Source organism: Bombus terrestris, chromosome 10 (assembly GCF_910591885.1).
Source record: "Bombus terrestris chromosome 10, iyBomTerr1.2, whole genome shotgun sequence".
NCBI classification, from domain to species: Eukaryota; Metazoa; Arthropoda; class Insecta; order Hymenoptera; family Apidae; genus Bombus; species Bombus terrestris.
In genome coordinates this window covers 6032528-6052966 of record NC_063278.1, presented here as the reverse complement: position 1 = coordinate 6052966, position 20439 = coordinate 6032528, and the positions used below count along the sequence as shown (strand labels likewise).

The 20439-nt window shown below is 39.8% G+C and overlaps 1 long non-coding RNA gene across 1 annotated transcript in view; it reads right to left on the bottom strand.

Moving 5' to 3' along the window:
- Positions 1-1282: 1282 nt before the first annotated feature.
- LOC125385781 overlaps positions 1283-20439 on the bottom strand; it is a 33079-nt gene continuing 13922 nt past the window's right edge. The window contains exons 2-3 of the long non-coding RNA XR_007225406.1: positions 2182-2630; positions 1283-1641 (exon numbers count right to left, since the gene is read on the bottom strand). This is a non-coding gene — a long non-coding RNA (uncharacterized LOC125385781). The remainder of the gene's footprint in view (positions 1642-2181; positions 2631-20439) is intronic.

Sequence of the window (20439 nt, the reverse complement as noted above, 5' to 3'; positions counted from 1 at the left end):
ATGAGTATCCCCAATCTAGCAATAACCATCCATACATTTGCATGTTATATATATGAAAGGGTTAATTGTCAATTTCCTAGTTCACGTAACTAATTCCTCCTAAAGCAATCATAAAGCTCCTTTCAACCATGTTCCATCATTCCCTACTACCGCCATTTCCACGAACCTCCGAAACAAAACGCATCGTCGATCGCATTTCCCTTCATCGAGGAGATAGAGGAGAGCCCTTTCGGAACGTTTACACGAATCCATCAACAAGCATCGGCGGCTACCGGTTTCGACGACTTCCGGCTGGCATATTTCCATCGGCCCCTGATATCAGCGCGGCAAAGGTAAAGAGAGAAAGCCCGGCTGAACGAAAAGCCTTCAATCCCTGGAAGCAACGAATTGTCGTCGTCTCCCATCCCCGTCTTCTCGTACTTTCCACCCTTCAACCATTCGATTTTCCACTATTTCCCGATCGTCCGTTCTTCCCCCTCGTCTCGTCCATTTCCATCACTCTCCTCTGACGTTTATACTTTCGTGAACGGACCCGAGGGCTCCACCGGGACGAGTTAAGAGAAGAGGAGGGGGGGATGGTCTTGATCGAGGGTGAGCAAAGGCAGAAAAGGCGATACGCGGACGTGAAGCGAGGAAAGAGAAAGGAAAAAGGAAGGATAAGACGAGGTCGGAAGATGAAGAAGAGAGAGAAGAGGAAAGGACCAGCGAAGCGGGTGGTAACGGCCATCATCGGGGGTGAAGCAACCCTCCACAAGGATCTCTCTTCCTCTCGCTCCCTCTAGCTCTGATATATTGCCTCACCCGCAACCCTCACGCGCCCTAAACCATCCCTTATAGCCGCCATCTTGAAGGACTCCCAGCCACCCCCTTCCACAGTGCCCTTACCATCGCGTTCAACCCCCGCACACCTTCCTCCCCTACATACAGCCACCACCGAACCGCGGCCTGCACTCACCCCGCCCGCCCACGATCGAAAATCCCGTTAGACTTATACGGGCTTAGCCCGTCCATTTTGACGAGGGGGTACGTGCCAACTCTGCGAGCCAACCACCCTATTTCCTCGCGCCTCTTGCGGAATTCCACGGGGTTTTTTTCCGTCTTGATACACCGAAGCTTTTCCAAATGCCGACGGACGTGCCTGCTGGCCCTTAGAAGTTTTTACTTTCTCAGGAGCAAGTTGATTTTTTTTTTCTTATTGGGGATGGATAGGTTAACGACTAAGATACGGTGTCAATTAAGATTTTAGATTGTATATTTTTATATATGTATATTGTGATTCGCTTTCATGAAATATAAAATTCTTCCTTAAATTAATATTCCTCAAATTGAACATTACTTTTTCAGAAATGAAGATCTGAGTACTAAAATTACACAATTCTAAATTAAAGGTTCTGCTTCAAATTTCTGGGTACTATAAAATATATAATTATTTTAAAATGACAATATATTTCAACAGTACGTCTCAAATTCAAAATTTGGTAGCTACAACTATTTTGCATGGTACACCAATTTCAAAGGAAATATAAAGCATAAAATTCACCGACATACCCCATCGCACAACTTACAAGACACCTAACATCACTCTTCGTTAAACCCAGACTTAGTTCCTCAACTTCGCCATGCTTCCTCCACCATCAGTTTCTGTAACAAAATCAAGCCTTTAAACTCTCCAAAAATTTCTCTCTAAAGATTGTAGGAATTTTTATTATATTTTATATAGTATGTATTTTATTGTATCATACATGCAATTAAATATTTACTCGTTAAATAGTAAAATTAATCCAAGGACACCAATTCTCTTATTGCATACTAACTTTTAAAAATACAAAAATAAATTCTACCACAATATCCTTACAATTCTCTGATATTCCCAAGTTCTAACAAAATATAAAATCATTCTGAATCTTCCTGACGATAATTCTATAATCAAATCAAATACCACCCCAAATTAAATCAACTATTTACGTGCTTATGAATCCTAATAATACACTAGAGATATCAAATCCCCAAGATTCGATAATTTGCAACAAACAATTACCCAAAAATACCCATTTGCAATAGAAGATAATTGAAACCTAATCGCCTCCATATGTATAATGAACAATGTTCCAAAAAGGCGCTCGAAAAAAAATGTCTACCAGTCGACTCTTCGCGTTCGATCAGCCACCAACCAAAACTCACCATTCTTTCCACGTCAGCCCTGCGGAACAAGAATTCGTGGTGTCTGTCGCAAAACGAGTAGATGTTTCCGGGTTACTCTGGGAATTCTGCAAGGGCTGGATGTCTAGTAAGGGGTGCTACGGCCTTATGACCGAAAGGCAACGAAGGCTGCGAAGGGAACACGAGGCTGCATTTTTCGAAGTACTCGCGTGCCCGCGGGATTCTCAGCCCCTTTTTCGGCGCACCAGTGACGACGGGGTACTTCGCATTCTGCTACATCATCGCAGGATTTGATTATGCAAAGCGGCGGCCCCCTTAGGCCGTTTGCACTTTCCTTCTTCTCTCTTTTTCTTCGTTCTCCTGGCCTCCTACCGCTGAGTCTTGGATCTAAGGTTCTTTTCTCTCCCCGGACACGTAGGCGGCCCATCAAGTCACACTGACTTTCGCCGAACCGTCCCGTGGAATTTCACCTGCACAGGATTTTTATCGGGATTATTCCGACCGTTTATGAAAATTGAAAACGCTCGTTGCCGCGGGATACTCGCCGCGATTATGTACCATCGTGTTTGCACGTCTCTTTTCGTAATTTTTTTGATTTATCTTCTTGTATCTTTCTGTTCTCTTTTTTTTTTGAGAAAGTTACATAGGAAGTACAGCGTTTATAATATGAAGATGAAAGGAAGACGGTTTATTTTTGTTCTTTCATTTACTTTAACAGTGGATAAACATTGAATATTAAGCAATAGATAATTAGGTTGGGTCTACATAAAATTGTGAGGTAAATATTAGACGTGTAAATAATATAATGTTTATAATATAAGTGTGAAATAAAAATGTATTATTTATTTTATTTGTGCGTTTTGTATTTTGTATAAAATAGAATTTTTTATAATATGGTGTTTGCGTATTATATACATATTATCATATCTTACCTCGGGTATTTTACACGTTAAAATGTCTCGTGCACAGTTCTACTGTGTTTATTATTATTTGCTATGCAGACGTAACATCTTGGAGCATGTTATGATAATTTCACAAAAGCAGATAATTTATTTTCATTATTATCAATTTATTATGCAGTTGAAAATCTGTTCTACAACGTACATGAATATTTTATTGATACTTTAGTGAATAATTGCGAATGTTGATGGCATATATCAAGTTCAGATAATATATTTTACTCTGTATCCACATAAGACGTTGATTTATTCAAACATTGAAGAATCGTTTACTCCATATGCTCTATCAAAAAATTATTAAATTTTCTTTCTACTTTTTCCAATTAATAATCCAGTGAACAATATTTTTCTCAAATTGTGCATTTAATACTTTGAATTAAATACGACTACTTGAGCTATTTAAGTTTTTCTCCAATATGAATACAGAATAATTTTCAAGTACAAGATCAAATAACGGAAGAGAATTATCAATCGATAAGAATCGAGAGAAGTAGATACAATCAATCTGTCAAAGAACGTTATATTTATGAATGAAAACGGTTCCCTTTCACTTGCCTAACTTTCGCTGCAAAATCCGGAATAACGAGACGATAAGCGTTCGCCATGAGCACAGCACACGGAAACACTTTATCGGGGCAAATTTTCTTCAGCGGTATAAATCTTCTCGTCCGCTTGAGTTGCAACGAGCCACTGAACAATGTGTTGCCACGCCATCATTTCATTTAGCTGTAACGACAGACTTTTCAAGGCAACCAAACGTGGATCTTCGATCAACATTCACGTCGCTTTATTTTTAGTACGTGAAAAATGAAAACAAAATTGTGAAATTACGAATTATGAAAAATTTCATATTCTTTTATTCGAAACTGATTTATTCCGATAGATTTTGTGATCGATGTACGTACTTGCGTCATATTCGACACGTTTTCATGGAAGTATTAAACGCTGCGAACGATGTACTAGAAATTTTACGGATTTTCACGAAGCAGATATCAGATTCGCGTTTCAATCGATTTTCAAACATTTCGTGACAAACGGAAATTTAAAGATCCATTTTCAAAAATAAAGTTTTCTAATCTAAACCTAAGTTTTGTAGCATACTTCAAGAAGTCTATTCAAGATCCGAATGTATATTGTAAAATCATCTGTAGCGTGCACGAAGAGAAACCAAATAGCAAGAAATACGGTAATACTGTAGACGTGTATTGGAATTGATGAAAATGGTAATCACGAAACACGTAACCGATGTACATAGATAGAGAAGAAGAGAATTGTTACTATGATATTGAACTTATGATTTATAGACTAAAGTTCCAGATGAAATAATCACTCTTAAACGTTTCGCAAATTTCCCAGTCTTTCAGGCTTACTTAAATTTTCATAAGTGTCCTGTTACTTCTGAACGTGGGTGTATATCCTGGCGATAATCGGCGAGTATCGGACCAGGCGTGTTCCCTCTTTTCCCGTTCCGTCTTTCCGCAACATAAAATCGATCGGATCCGCGGAAGGCAGCCGGTAAGCCTGGGGGCTTAGGTAGCTAGCTACCGTCGCCTTCGGATTTGAATACTGTCGATTCTCAATTGTTGCGGATCACGCGCGGCGGCGCAAGCGAGAAAAACGCTCTGAACACCGCCGCGTGCAACGTGAGCGACAAAGGTGAGTATACCGAAACGAAAATAAAAAAAAAAAGGAAAGAAAATATAAGAGAAACGTTCTTTCGGGAGGGAACCTAAAAAGGGAAAGAGAAAGGAGGAAAAAAGATGTATATAATTTGGGTCCCCGGGATGGCAGCTGCGTGGGTCCCGATATGCAAAAAAGGGGTTGCCGCACGGAATTAGAATATCCTCGCGGTCTCATTTGAATTTCAATCTCGCTACGCGGACAGTTTTCCTCTCGTTGCTTTTTACCCCCGGGGGCCGTTACCTATGTATCTGCCTGGTTCTGCCTGCACCACGGATTCTCAGGTAACCATCGGTCGAAGGGGTTGCTGTCGAACGCCACTGGAACACGGACGAGGAGAGGGAGAGGGAGAAAAAAAGGAGAGCACGCCGCGGTGCCCCATTAAAAATCCGCTGTGCCTACCTGGCGAAAGGAACGACGAACAACTTGGGGAGAAAAGGATCGTGAACGCGGCGCACCTCATTAGAGCCGCGTTCAACGTTAAATCCGATGCGCCAGGGGTAGTTTTCTCTCTGTCTATCGCCACCCTTCGCGGCTATAGCGCCCAGGATGGAGAAAAGGTGTCACCGCGCTGAGAATAATGCGATGGTGTCGATGCTGAATTACGAATAGGCTTATCGTGCTACGTGTGACGGTTGAACGATGGAATTTCGTTTAACGAGGTAGAGGGTAAGGGAGGAATCGTAATTTTTATGGTTTAGAGAAGAAAGAGATTTGGAAGTACTAATTGTTCTAGAACGCATTATTATCGATTAGAATTTGCGTAGTAGAAGCTGAAAATGCGTAATTCTGTTTTATTAAAATTTGAAGTTCTTTGTGGAGAGTGTACCATGTTTCAAAATGAAATTCTACAGTATATTCTGCAGTATATCGTTGGAAATATGCCTTTGATCATCGATGTGGGAGATGAAATTTCTCTTGCTATTCTGCACCAAGAACTCGTCAACTATTTACTATAATATTTTATAATGAGTTTGGTTATTAATTGGCACAGTTAAATTTGTATGATTTAGCCAGATTTATTTTTACCTAACCCCAACCATTAAACTGAATTTTATCAATAACGCTTGCATAGCAATTCTGTATTACATTTCTTCATAATACATAACTTTTAACGAATTTTTTATTTTTATTGCAACATCAATGTTATATTTATCCCAAACATAAATCCATAATCTATGATTACATAATTACAAGTCATGACACAAATTTCTTCAGCCCTAAATATCTCCAATTCGCTGTTCCCCGATCTTCCATATTCTAACCACCCAATTTCATTCCTACAATCAAACGAACTACAAACTTACATCAAAGGGAATCCAAATATCAAACTAACGCGCCTATAAATCGTTTCACCCCATTTTCCGTAAACCTCCCCTTCCAACCAACCTCGTCGAAACTTCGCTCGTTCCACCATAGAATGCACAACTTGCATCATCGATACATTCCATTATCCGTATCGCGTGGCGTGCACGCGCAAACACGCGAAGATAGACGGACGAACATCGTCGAAGCATGGGAACGATGTAGACACGAGGAGAGGGTGGTTGAAGGCAGAAGAAGGGGGTTGAAAGAGGGATAAGATGGAAGGCCATAGCCGGAGGCCTTTTCTTCTGTATGGAGGCCGTTCTGTATGCTCTGTGGAGGGTACAGTCCGCGCAAAATCGACGGCCACCCCCTTCAAAAACCACCCCTATTTTCGGCGATAAAGCTACCGGAACGCAGGGGCAGTTCCGTCTGCCCGAAGAACACCCTCGGTTTTCCCGATAAAGCGGCAGACTTCGATTGGTCCTGGGGATGGGGCAGGTTGGCCAACTCGGGTAAAATAGATGTGGGTATGTGCGCTTTAGAGAGAGGATGGTAGGAGAAGATTTTATCGCGACTTTGCATGCCTGCGTACCTCGAGACTTTCTTACGATCGTTGAGATACGAGCTTTTTGGATGTAATTGCAAAAATAACTGAAAAAATATGTTATATACAGAAAAATTAGAGACAGCAGTTTCAAAATTGAGAAAATCGTATAGGATATTTGTAGATCTTCGTAGAGAAATAATGGTGTTTAGGAATATACGTATACGTATGTACGTATATAGTCTTAATGCCCAATTATAGTTGTTTATACATAGTATATATAAATACACAGTGTTGGTTTATTTGGTATATTTAAATATACAGGTGTTTGTTGTACTAAGTAGCCTTATTAATCTCACGTGGGAGCATTTGGAAGTCGATGTGGTAATTTATTAATGTAGAATCGTCATGTGTGGATGTTCAATACGAAAGGTTAAGTTGAAGAAATAATATTAGATGTGTAAATTATAATAGAGTATCCAAGATGATTATCGGGTTGACAATACTCATGTATAATATTTTGCCTAGTTGGTATACACTATTTTACATGAATGTGTGTAACACAAGTACTTTCTCATTATGATTCAAAATTTCGTCGAAATATTCAATTTCTAATAATAAGCCTCGGAAAATAATTGAAAACAAAAATATGTGAAACCGAACCAACGCAATAAAAATTACTCAGCCCTTCGACCCAACAATAATAACTCAAATATACTAAAAACGACCTTTTTAACGCAAACAGAGCGTCACGCGTCGTTAGTCAAAAACAAATCCAATTGCACGTTTTCACCGCGTCGTACCTCGCTTCCCACCCCTTGGAATCTCTTTCCTTGGGCAAATAAAATTCTCGATATCGTAGGATCGCGTGGTGGTGGTCGGCGTCGTCGTCGTCGTTTCTCAGCCCTTCGAATTCCTTGCTCTCGAGCCGGGAAATTCACCAGGCTCCGGATTCTTGGCGGTAACTGTACGACGTCAGAAACGTCGAGTCCGTCAAGTAACTCGCTCGCTCGCTCGTCCCTCCCCTCGACCCCTTCTGCTACCTCCGCGTACCTCGTGTGTGGACTGCGAGTTTACCGTCGGCGAAACGATGAGAGGACGAGGACGACGGGAGGCACACGTCGACGAAGCGGGAAACTTTAGACCCGTCCGGATGCTCCGTGTGCGGTTCACGCGGCTCCACGCCTGGAAACTTTTGCCCTGCACCGCCCACCCTTAGCCCCGGGGATTTTGGTTAGAATATTGAATCTTGCAGAGTGGAGGCGCTGTAACGAGCACACTGAGCAGAGCCGGCGAACGTCGTACCCCAAGAAGACGACGACGACGCTCAACCCCCGGGACAGGTCGCGTTCGCGAACCAAATAATCGCGACGCACGAAGCCACCAGGTGAAAGACGGGGAACGTGAGACCCGCAAGAGTTAGGTTGGGTTGGCTTTGCTGTTGGGATTTTCAGTTTTTCTTGTTAGAGAGGTTTTGAGGTTACAGGAAATTGATTGGAAGTTAGTTTGCTGGATGAGTGGAAGCAGAATAGTTTTCTATGGATGATGGGTTTTGAGGTTTTTTAGAAAGCGATAGTACAAGGGAATAGTATTGGTATTAGAATTTTGATGTATAATTAATATTAGTAATATAAATACGTATATTAATACATTCTCAATATATCATGTTAGAAAGTTTAATTTTGTGATTTTAGTTAGGTAAATATGGCGCGTAGGTATATCGAGTAAATATTGGTTGAATAAATACAAGTTAATTGCATGCGAGGTAGGTCTTGCGATATTCTTTGAGAGCGAAATGTGATCTATAACAAGTATATGTTTTTGAATATGGATTGCTTCGATATTATTATTAATATCGTAAAACAATTAATATCTTGATTTCTAAGTAATTTATAATGAATTTCATTGTTGTTAAAAAATGTTTCTTACACGAAATAACATGAATTAAAATCATTGTTGCTTAGAATGAAAAGTATAAACATTGTCAAATATACTAAATACATAATATATTAAGAAAATGCTTTAAGTCGTTTTCATCATGCTAATTTAATATTTCCCTCCCGTTTGAGGGTGAATATCAAGTACAATCGTGACTATGGTTCAAACAGATTTAGCACGGAGAGAGTTATTCTGATTATACGTATATGACTAATTTGTTAGCAAATTCTACGTAGATATAACATTCTATTCATCATTTCTTCAAGAATATTTTATGAATCAAAGATTGTTTAATCTACGTGATAATAGTTATATGCTCTGACACATTTCTTTAGTATATAACTTGATTGTTTGCAATTACAACAAAAAGTGTTTACGAATAAAATAGAAAAATGAATATATATAACCATATCAATATTATATGACCATGTAATAATCACTTACATCGTAAAAAAAACTTCATTTTCATCATCAATAAACCTACTCAAAATAATTAAAAAGTATTTATATTCTGAATCACAGAAATTTTTTATTAAGTATCAAATAACTAAAATTAACTTACAAATCAAATAGAAAACAAAAGAGAGAATAAGGAAGATATAGTTGTTTGAATTTCAGTATGAGCAATACGGTATAAAAACATTTCTCGCCAACGTCCAAAAAATAACCGCAAACGGGACCGTTTACCAGAATCAAATTTTTTTTCGGTTCTTACCTCTAAAGAACGTTCGTAGAGGCCATGAATTATGCAGCTTGATCTCGAATTACCTTGGATTTCACTCAAGACAAAGTGGAGCTGGCGCGATAAGTAGCTCGACCGAAGTTAGGTCAACGTCGTGTCGGTTCGCGAATAAAAATTCCTCCGGTTTTTCGGGGATTGCACGACGTGGAAACGGCGAGAAAAAGAGAGAGGGGAAAGAACAACGTTGAAGCACGCGTGTATGTATGTCGACGCTGTTATACGAGCATGGTCGGAATTTTCTACTGCGGTTTTATGCCTCGTCAATGCGGCCGAATGCGAAACGCACTTTCCACTCCGTGAGTATAACATCGATTACTTTGTACGATACCGTGGAAGCATATAAAACCTCCACCGCGAAATATTTTTTTGTCGATTTCCGGATGAAAATGCGCCGAATAGTAAAAAGAATGCGCCGAACTAACCCGCTGCCACGATATTAGTTTCATTGGAAATAATAGAAAGGAGGAGAGAGTATTAGAGGAATTGATATTTGTTATAGTCTTTGTTCTACAGGTACGATGTTTCTTTTGAATATGTTGGGATGATCATGGTTGAGATAGTATATGCGTTTTAATGCACTTTTATTATTATCCGTATTTTTAGTTCATGTAGCATAAGACGCACGGTATTTTATATCTATTACATATTATTTATATTTAATACATATTATTATTATCTTCAACATTACTTCTATACTGTATTAATATTACGCACATCACCTCATTTTTAATAACGTGTTTATATTAAATTTCACATTTATCTTTCATATTATTTATTATCTATTAATCACACTATTAATAATTACATGAACAAAATTACAATAAAATAGATGAAATGAGAATCAAATTTCAAAGTCTGTTATCCAGAAGAAACCATCTTACCACACTTTCCACAAACCCCTAAATCTAATTTCAGATAATACCATCCTGACCTGCGGTATCTCAAATATTAATATCTTCAAACACACCACCCCCAATTTACTTGAAAAAATCACCCCACTTTTGCTTTTACCTCCTGTGTCCACCAATAGACAAGCAAGTCCAACACAGACGCGACTCATCCCGCAATAAATAATTCACGCCTTAATCGTGTCCCGTGATATTTCATCCCTTCCTCGATGGTCGTCGAACCCAGCCACCCTTCCCCATTCAATAATTCGCGCGAGCGAGTCTGGTCCACGAGACGAAACGAATTTACTTTTAATTGGCGGACGCGTGACCGTGGTGGCGCGTCCAGTACGCGTGGTCAGCAGAACCAGAACGGTGATATACGAGGGTCAGGCCATGTTTCCGCCTGTTTTGACCGCCGAGGGGGGTTAGGGCTGGGCAGCACGCCCAGGGTCAAGGGATGACCCTTTCAGACCATCCTGGTCGCGCCCCGAGACCTTGAGAGGGGCACCCATAGCACGCGCCCATAAGTCCTTTGCCCTGGTCGGAGGAAAAGGGTCCTTCGAGGCCATAGGGTCGCGCTGTATACCGGTCAGAAAGTCCAAATTATCAGAGTGTCTGCTATATATGGCGGCTCAGGTATGAGGATGAAATGGAGGCTGAAATATATGGGTCGCGGTCGAAAGTACGTTTCAACGATCTTGTAGGCCTGCTATTTTGTACCGCGGTATTGTCGTGCGCCATCACCTGCCCACAGTTTCGAGTCGAAACTGGATCTACGATTTTCAGGATCGGACAGCTTTCGAAGATCGGTGTCGTTTGACCGCGAAGCGCTTCTGCCGCATGACCTACTTTCGATATATTTACATATATATTTGTCCTTTGGCTTTTTGGGGAATATCGAGGTTTTTCTTGAGATTTGTGGGTTATGTACTTTATTAGGGTTCTATTTTGGAAAATAAAATGTATATTATATAATAGCGATGAAATTAGGGCATAATAAAATGTGCATGTTTTTAGAACTGACATGTTATAATTGTTTTTTATGAAATTGTAAATGGTAGCAAGAAAATACAAATTCACCATGAATATAGTAATATGAAATGAATGTAAGATAAAATTCGGATAAAGATTAAACGAAAAAGAAAATTGTATGGTTTATGTCATTGAAAATTTCTCATATATAAAGTATGAATATAGAAATTCTACAAGCTCTTCGATATCTTTGTTCAACTTTGTACTACGTTTCAATAAAATTCTTTATATGCAGCTAGGAATGTAACGTTAATCTTCTTCTTTCTTCGTTTTACATAAAAGCAATTGAAAGTGTTCTGCGAACAATTTGAGAGAATAATGTTTCGAGGTACTTGAAACAAATATTTGAAAAATAACAATCGTATCTTTTCATCGATATTCTCAAACTGTGTTTCGTATTTGATTTTTCTATATTTGTTGCATAATAAATGTTTTAAAACAGAGAATACTGAGAGACTTTATTAACCATGAAATCCGCTAACCGTCGTCGAGGATTATAAATGGTATAATTCAACTATTCCATCTGCGGAAATAATTTTAGAGCGAGTAGGGCGAGTCGGCGTTTGATCCAACTGGCACCGATTCTGAAGTGGCAAGCGTCAAAATGTCGTTTCCCTCTCAATCGCTACTTTCTTCGTTACGTTCTTCACTGATGGAAACAGATGCTTTAATATATGTGCAGAGCCGGAACAGGAAAATTGAATTAAATGACGGATCCAGTTCAACAAAGGGCCGATGTAATCTCACCGGCAAGTACGCACGCCACTTTACAGGCTTGTAATGGAACTCTCGGACGAATAAAAGTGGATGGCCTTATTGAAGCGAAGGGCATCGTTCTTCTTTTCCTTTGATTCTTGTTTTCATGTTGGTAAATCATCGTGAAAAGCCACTGCTCTTCTCGCAGAAAGAGAGACGCCGGAGCATCCATGACTTTATCGTTAATTGCATGTACTTACTTTCTTTTGTATGACGCCATACTAAGAAAGGTTTGTCACACAATTATGGTTATTATTGCTTTTATCGGAAGCATTCAAGTATATATTCCTTATTTCTGTGTTTTACGTGGAAATTTTTTCTAATTAAATTTGATAATAATATCTATTGAATATCTGATGAATGATAACAATATCTATCTATTGATTAAAAAGAACTTCAACATTTTTTCAAATTGTAATAGACATTTCGAAAACATTGGAATTCTTGGAGAAGACAATTACAGTGAATTGTACTGTATATTACATATGCGTTAGTGAATTACATTACTATATATCTTATTTCTTATTTTTATTTTGAGTTTATAAATTTCGTTCGGAATATTCTGTTATATAGAAGAAATTTTGCCATAAACTGTATAAATGAAAAAATGAATTGAAATTAAAGCATAAAAGCTTCCTCTTTGAACTTTCTCTCTCAGTATGGGTCCCGCTATTCGAAACCAGTTACAACTCTTGCGCTGGTTATATTAATTACGTGGCAATCAATGATAATTGATAATATTACGTTCCATTATGCCAAAAAATTCCCTTGATTATGCTCGTATTATCGAACTTCGAATTGAGATCAGCGTTTTATCGTCCCTATTTTTCACCATCTAACTGTTTTGAACTCGCCACTTTTGTAATTGCAGTATCAATCAAATGTCAGTTACCACGAATACCATGCTATTCTGAGAGGCCGAAAGCAGAAATTTTAATTCATGAATGTCTCAATCTCAACTCTATTTAGGGCAGAAATGAAATTATAGTAGTGGTTGAAATTGTGTTCTGAATCTGTTCAACATTTTGAAATCATATAAATATTTGTGCCGGTAATTATAAAAGTGGCCAGAGTAAAGAATCTAAAACAAAAGAAAAGAGAGTTTATCATTTATTTTGCATTACGTCCATTTACACTGCAGTAATCTGAACCCATTTTTGCAAAATAGTAGAAATTGAACCTTTGGATTGAATCCTTGCGTCGCTAAACAGAATTCAGTTTATGTATCAAACGAAAAACCTTAAATGTCTCGAAACGAAAGATATATGACTTAGTCTACTTTTATTATCACCGACACGTTTGAGAATTTTGCAAATATTTTATGCATCAAGTGGTCGTTAATATTTTATGCATCAAGTCATCTTTCATTTTAAAATATATTTCAATTGTCAAATTTATTTATACGAGTTAATCAGTAAACAATTATTTATCAAATCGATTTCTTATTTTCTATCATATCATGTAAATGTTTTCTCAAAGCAAACGCAGCGGACACGATAAAGAATGATCAAAGAAACTATTCATTGCATTGTTCCTTTCGTTTACTTGGCTTGGTTTTTCTTTATCTCGTCTTTGAAATTACATGGACCTCCCTACTTTGAATTTATTCCCATGTCGCCATTAAGAAATGCAATTCAAAAGCAGCAACAAGTACGAAATGAGCTTTTCAAGTTGCAAAGAAAGCTGATCAAAGACTGAATAGCACAGATCTCAAAGCGAAGGATTCTTTAGACCCTCTTTAACCATCGAACGAGTCGAAAACCATTGAACAGGAAAAGACACAGACATCCTTTGTTTCCGTTTTCTCCACATTTTCCTGTTGTCAACCATTCTATCGATGAACGTCAACGAAGTATTCGTTGTCCAAGAGTCTAATCCCTTCTAATTATCGAATAAGAAATATAAATACCTTACTTTTCGTAAAATTGATCACATCGTGCAAAATTTTAATAGGATACAATGAACATTATTTCAGGAAGAAAAATTTTTTCATGTACTTATAAAGTCTAAATTTATTGAAAATAATAATATCAATATTATCTGCGTATCTTATTTACCTATGTAGAAAACGATTAATATTAAAGAGCTTGTCGTATAATAATTGTAGATACAACAGGATAATATAAATATTTATGTGTCTATGACACTATAATTATATGTGATAAGACAGGATAGTAAATATTTAATAACTAATCATAAATACAGAAAAATAGTAAAAATAGTAAATAGTAACAAGCCTATTTCCTGAAAAATGGAAGAATTTTCATTTCATCCCTTCAGTTTGAGCTCCGATCTCCATACAGAGATTTAACCGCAACACGAAAATACTCTATCCTAAGGTTTATAAATTTCCAATCAATTAACCATGAAACACCTAACCCAAGCAAAACTCCACCGTAATTAAAAGCAACCAGCTATCGATCTCGTCTTCTGGAAGAAGTAACGGCTAACGATAATGCAACAACTTCCGCGGAGTTCCTCGTGCATATACCCGGTCGCCGTTTACTCACACGCGAACATAAACACAAACACGAATCCACAGATACGCGTGCTGTACAGTAGCCGTGTAAATATACATACACACATACACGTGCATACGCAGCGGCTATATCGACGGCAAAATAAGGGATCGCCGTGGGAGGGTGGCTACATGAGGGATGCTTCGTGAAGCCATAGACGTTCGACTGCTCTCCATCCATCCGCCCTCGTCCGTCGCCCGACCAACCCCCTCGGCCGCCACCCTTCGATATTAAAAATTTCAATATCCTAGCCCCAGGGGTGGAAAACACATAATGTATTCAGGTGACGTCCCGGCCATTCTATCGGCGAGAAAAACGTACAGTTTTTCGAGGAATCGAATCCACCCCCTCCACCCCCTTTAGCCACCCTTTCACCCGCTCCTATTTTCCCCCCTGACGGGCCGAAGCCCGGCCACCACCCACGTTTTCGACCAAACCCTCACCAGTCCCCTCGATACCACCCTGTCAGACCATCCCCCTCCCAACCCCACTTAGGTTTACGTGCCACCCTCCGAGGACGATGACGACGGAAGCTTCTTTGTTTCTTTTTGCCTTGCGTGCCACGTGAAAGGTTCTTTTCTTTTTTTTCTTCTTTTTTTTTTTATTGGTTCGATGGATTGGTTTCAAAGATTTAAGGATAAAAATTGATAAGGAGGTTTGATTCAAGGTGAGGGTGATTGGGAATCCGAAGCAAATGGACATGAGTTGGAAGTTGACGGTGAAAATAGGACTGTGCGTTATTGCTGGTGATGGTTTTAGAAAATTTTTACTGCGACGAGTCGATTGTTTTAAAAGCCGTATAAAAAACAAGATGACTTGCAGGATTTTTGTTAAGTTGCACTTCCCTGCGATTAGAATTTTTATGCGGAATTTAAAGACGCAGAAATACACAGAATATTTGGAAAATCCATAAAATCGTCAAACTTTAATTTTAATCATATAAACAACACCCGACTCTGTTTCTTCCCTATAATAACCATCTCCATCTTCCTCCTATTTCAAAATTACTAAATTTTGAATTTAATCATGATGGAAAAAACACTCCTCTTTTTCCTTCCTCACTAATAATATCCAAAAACCTCTACCATTTCCATTTTCTTCCCTCGTAAAACCACCAAACATCAATCTTCTTCAACAAACCCTAAATATCCACTATATAAACCTAACCGAGACCTCTACACACCTGAACCCTGTCACACACGTTCTCCGCTGCTCCATCAAAGAAACTCCGTACCAATTCTCCGATCGCTAGATCACTGTGGTGTTTGAATGGCGTTCGCAGAGATACGATTTCCCTGTCGTTGCAGTCACGCGCCCCGTATCCGGTGCCGAGAAATTGGTAGAAAGTGAATGCTGGAAATCAAGAACCCCCGGTTCAGGGCCGTCAAGGGACGTAGCCACGTGGAGAATGGGGATGGTATTCCATGGATAGTGGAATGGTTCACGGGGCCGCGATTCTAAACAACTTAACGATAAAATTTATAGTTCCACAGCACGCCTACCCTCGCGGGGCTTTGGTCGTAAAGGAGATCAGAAGAGGAGAGGGAGAAGAGAACGAAGAAACGAAAAGGGAGGCTGGAAGAGACCTCAGCCGTACATAGGAGGTCTCTTGTACAGGACTTTTACCCTGCAGAGTTGCGTCGTAATTTATGGATGCCGTTCCCTTATCCGCAGGATACGAACTCCACTCTCCCCACACGTTTGCTGTCCTTCTATCGATCCTATATACCGCGACGAAACGGGTGTCCAGAAAGTTCGCGTGTCCTCACGATCCTACAGATCCTTAAGCACTTTTCTGCGAGGTTAAGGAAAGCGAAAGTTAATTCAGCAGCGGAAGCGAGACGGGAGATTTGTAATTCAGATTTTTCAGATCGCTTTCTCCTTTGCCCCTACTTTCACGTAACTCTCTCTCTCTCTCTCTCTCTCTCTCTCTGTCTTATTCTTGTCCTTATTCTTACGCTTCTTCGTTTTCTACCGAGGCTTCGCTGCTCCTTTTTCTTTCCTGAATTTATGGAGAGAGTTTCATCGACGCGGGAACTTTTCATCCACAACTTGCCGCGTATCTCGGCAACCGGTGAAAGTCGCACGCCACGCTACATAATTGGTCAACTCTTACGTCCTATAGATCAATTTGAAAAGTGTCCAACTAACGAACTTATTCTCATCCTTTTTCAAATTCGTTTATCCATTTATTCTTACATTCTTTTTGTTTCTCAACTAGAAGATTTCATTTTTCGCGCGCGTTTATTCCTTAATGATAAGTGAATTCTCAAGAATTCTTCCTGCATTGTAGAGCCACCCGTTATATGTCGAAACACACCCTGTACAGAAATGCTTGGTTTGCCAGAGCGTGCGCTCGCGTTCCTCGCTACGTGTTTGCACGTGCACGTATGTATGTTTCTGCTCGCGTGTGTGTGTGTTAGTCCACCCTCGAGGGAACGGTGGTGTGGCAGAGTGGATGAGGGATGGAGGGCAGGGGGAGGGGTGAGGGCGGCCGGTGAAACCCAGATAGAGAGCGGGACAGAGACGAGACCGAGGGGTCCCCTCGGTTCGACGAACGAGGAACGCAGTTGAAGTTCGAGGAGGGTGCGAAAAGGACGGGTGTACAGCTGGGGAGACAAACATAAGGGAGACTGGGAGGGTATGAGCGAGAGGGCAGGAATACGTGGAGGCCCGTCTTATATTGATTTCTGTCCACGCCACCCCCGCCGTGCCTCCGCAGCCCCTGCGAGCCACCCTACGCAGTCGAGCCAGGAGGCAGCGCCAAGCGGAGCAGGTGTGGGGGTTGGACACAGGAGAGACAGTGTGCGAGAGATAGGAACGGAAGGGAAGGAACAGAATGCCGTGTAGAATAGAGAGCAAAGGACAGAATGTGGAAGAGAGATAACTAGAGAGACACGGAGAGACAGAGAGAAGACTCTGCTCGCCGCACTTTCAACGGGAGAGGCCCTCGGGGGTGGCACTCTGTCACATTCAACCCCCGACCACCGTCGCCAGTCCGCCACCCCTCTTTGCCTCTCTCTTCGCTCTCTCCCCATTCAAATAACAGGCACCGTTGCTTTCGAGGGTAGAGGAGAGAGGTAGATGGTGGTGTGGTGGCGATGGTGGCGGTGGTGCCGATGGTAACGGTGGTACGAGGCAAGCTAGATCGGAGGGCGGGCTGACAGAGGGTGAGTTTCGTCCGGCCGAAGCACACCTCGATCGATTGGGCTTGTCCAAGGGTGGAAGAGGTATCCCGTCTCTCCTCCTCCTCCTCTTCTTCTTCGCTTCCCCCGCGCCGTTCACTCAACCTCACCTTCGCCACCACACCACACCGCCACCCTCCTCTAACCGGCCCAGCCTCCCCTGGTTTCGCCTCTCACCCTCTCCCTCCCCTGTAGTCATCCCCCTCGGCCTGGCGAAGCCCGAGAGTTGAGCGTCACGCGTACACGTATACGGTGTGTCTTTACGTGCACGTACGTGTATGGCGAGGGGTTACCATGGCAACCCACCCTCACCACGGGGGTGAAACGCCATTGGCCGGCGCAGGGTCTCGACCGATCGTGGCCCACCCCTGTGTCTGTCTTTGTATCGGCGTCTACGTATGCCGTGTAGACCTCTTCTCGTAGAGAAAAGGGTGAACCAGCACTCACTTTCTCTAGCCAGTGTCCATCGATGGAGCTTTCTAGTTTTTTCTTCTTTCTTTTTCTTGTTTACCCCTCATGTTGAGACAATGGGGATAAGATTGTTCTTTGGCGGAGACTTTAATGGTTGTCGTTAAGCTAGATGAATTTACGTAGATGCAGATTCGCTTGAGAAGTTCGTTGATTATTCGCGATTTTTGTGGTGTTTTGTTTGACTTTTGAAAAGAGGGATTGGGGTTAATAGCTGTTTGACGGTTCTCTTAATGGAAAATGTGAACTAGCGTTCACTTTCTCTAGCCAGCGTGCATCGACGCAACTCTGTATTCTTTGTTATTCTTCACGTTGTCGAAACAACGAGCATAAAAATATTCCATCGTAAATTTGAAAGAGAAGGTTAAGCATAATTTTCAAAGCAGAGTATAACATGGTATATATCTGTAATATAATATGAAAATGAATAATGCCAGAAAAATTACGACGATCTGACAGTTTTTCTATAATTTACTTTTACCTCGAAAGGATTAATGAACCTTCTAATAATAAAAAAAAAACGCGATCTGATTTAAAACGGCCGAAAGAACGCTTAAACTGAACAAATTTACGTAAATAGGAGAGAAATAAAAATTTTGTTGATTGATTCCGGTTTTTCTGGATTTCTATTTGACTTTTAGATGGAGAAATGGGGTCGATAATTCTTCCTCGACAATCTTCTCTTGGCCAATGTCTTGTTTTATTCTCGTCCCCGATGCGTTCGCCCGTCTGCATCCGGAGACGCGACTTACAGGTGGCTTGTTTATCACCGGCGACGCGTCGAGAAAGAATAATTACTTGCCGGAAGTAGGAGTACCGCGATTTCAGGGTTCCAGCAGGTTTCCATGGCTCTGTTCTTTGACCGTAAATTTTATTTCCGTCAAGATTGTCGTCGGTCGAAGCTACGGAAGAATGTCTTGATATATTTTGGCAACGGTTGCAGGAAAGCATTGTCTTTTTATCTTTTGTCGAAATAAGTCGATGATTAAAAAATTCTAGATTCTGTTTATTTTGTAATATTGAATTCGTGTGATAATCATTGAAAATATCATAACAATAGCTGGATTGTTAAATTGAATCAATATTGAAAAATTTCATACGACTATCCACACATATAATTCACAATAATTCACATTTTTTAAATTTTTCATTAAATTTTACATTTTATTAAATACGTAATTATGAGCGAAATATAAGAAAGGAATCGTAATCAAATTTTATGTAAAACTTTATACAAAAGTTTTTATTTTGACTTCAGTTTGTGTTTCACTTCATATTTTACTAAATAGACAGCTATGACAGAAATTTAAATGTCCAGAACAATTAACAGAAATTTAAGTTATTAATTTAAATACGATAATAATGTGTAACAGGAAAGAAACTATGTTAAATCAAAAGATATAGCCAGATTTAAAAGAACTTTTTGTTTGATCTAATATTTTACTAAATAAACAATTATGAAAGAAGCTTAAATGTGCTGGAAACGTAGAGATTCAGGAAAATTGAGAAGAAAGAGGTTGTTCCAGTGCGAAACGTTGAATTTAAGGTAGAGACGTCCGTGTAAAATTGTTTGGAAACGAACAACGTTGAGAGTGAAAAGTAAGAGCTGCGGTGTAAAGTAATAATCGCGTCCGTTAAACTCTGGAAAGATGTCGAAGGTCGGAGAGTACTTTTCGAACCATGATTTTGTTTGCTCGCGCCAGTTTCCTCGTTTTTGCTCGAGTAAATGGCGAAACTTTATAAAGTTTGCAACATCGGGTAAGTTTCTCGGCGGCGGAAATACCAGAAGCTCTCCTTCGACGATCGTCCCGTTTAGAACGGAAACGAGGGATCTTCGCGTTACGCTTCCAATTAAAATACATATAAAATTGATGTGTTTTTTAGGTTTTTTTAAATAGAGTAAGTAATTCAAATATTTTGATGCTATTTATTTGTGCTATAATGTTATTATATAGGCTGATGCAATATTAGTAAAATTGTATTCAACAATATGACAATATTGATATTACTAAGAATGAATAGGTAAATAATTAGAGAAATTTTAAGAAAGTAATTAATTTTGATGTTTTGCTGTGTTATTTGTGTTCGTGCGATGTTAGTAAAATTGTATTAAAAGTAACTAACATTTGATTTTTGTACACACTTCTGAATTTCTACTGTACATAATAGAAATCTCTTTTAAAATTTATGAGGTGATCTATTACATTCTTTTGCCTTATACATTTTGAAGTAAAGTCATTTTTTATATAGTATGGAAT